Below are 827 nucleotides of genomic sequence, written 5' to 3' on the forward strand. Positions count from 1 at the left end.
ATATATATATACATATATATAAATATATATAAATATATTAATATATATATATACATATATATAAATATATATAAATATATTAATATATATATATACATATATATAAATATATATAAATATATTAATATATATATATACACATATATATACATATATATATATAGCTAGTCATTACTGACTTGACTTCAGCTGGTTCCGAATGCAGCTGCTCATCTTTTAACTGGCACCAGAAAACAAGAGCACATCACCCCTGTCCTAAAATCAAAACACTGGCTCCCAGTTCGTTTCCGTATTAATTTTAAGGTTCTTTTGTATGTATTAAAATGTCTTCATGGTCTCGCCCCACAGTATCTGTCAGACCTTCTCCAGCTGTACAATCCCTCATGCTCTCTTAGGTCAGCTGATCAGCTGCTGTTGGCCATCCCAAAGTCCAACAGGAGGCTGAGAGGTGACCGAGCATCCTCAGTCGCTGCTCTTAAACTGTGGAACAAGCTGCCTCTGCACGTCAGACAAGCTGACTCACTTCCTGTTTTTAAATCTGCTCTGAAGACTCATTTTTTCTCTTTGGCTTTTAACACAGCTTGAAATGTTGGCTTTATTGTCTTATGTTATTTGTTTTTTGTTGTTACTGTTTGCTGTTTTATGATTTGGTAGTTCATTACTTTTATGGTATTTGTTGAGTTCATAGTTTTTATGCTTGTATGTGTTAGTGTACAGCACTTTGGCCAACGGTGTTGTTTTAAAGTGCTTTATAAATAAAGTATTGTTTTGTATTGTGTGTATATATATATATATATATATATATATATATATATATATATATATAT

At 31.0% G+C, this 827-nt stretch overlaps 1 protein-coding gene across 1 annotated transcript in view; it reads left to right on the forward strand.

Annotated features, from left to right (window-relative positions):
• fmnl2b (formin-like 2b) overlaps positions 1 to 827 on the forward strand; it is a gene marked incomplete at its 3' end in the record, with an annotated part of 45,387 nt that overhangs the window by 25,845 nt on the left and 18,715 nt on the right.

Source organism: Nematolebias whitei, chromosome 23 (genome assembly GCF_014905685.2).
Source record: "Nematolebias whitei isolate Nwh7 chromosome 23, NemWhi1, whole genome shotgun sequence".
Lineage (NCBI taxonomy): Eukaryota > Metazoa > Chordata > Actinopteri > Cyprinodontiformes > Rivulidae > Nematolebias > Nematolebias whitei.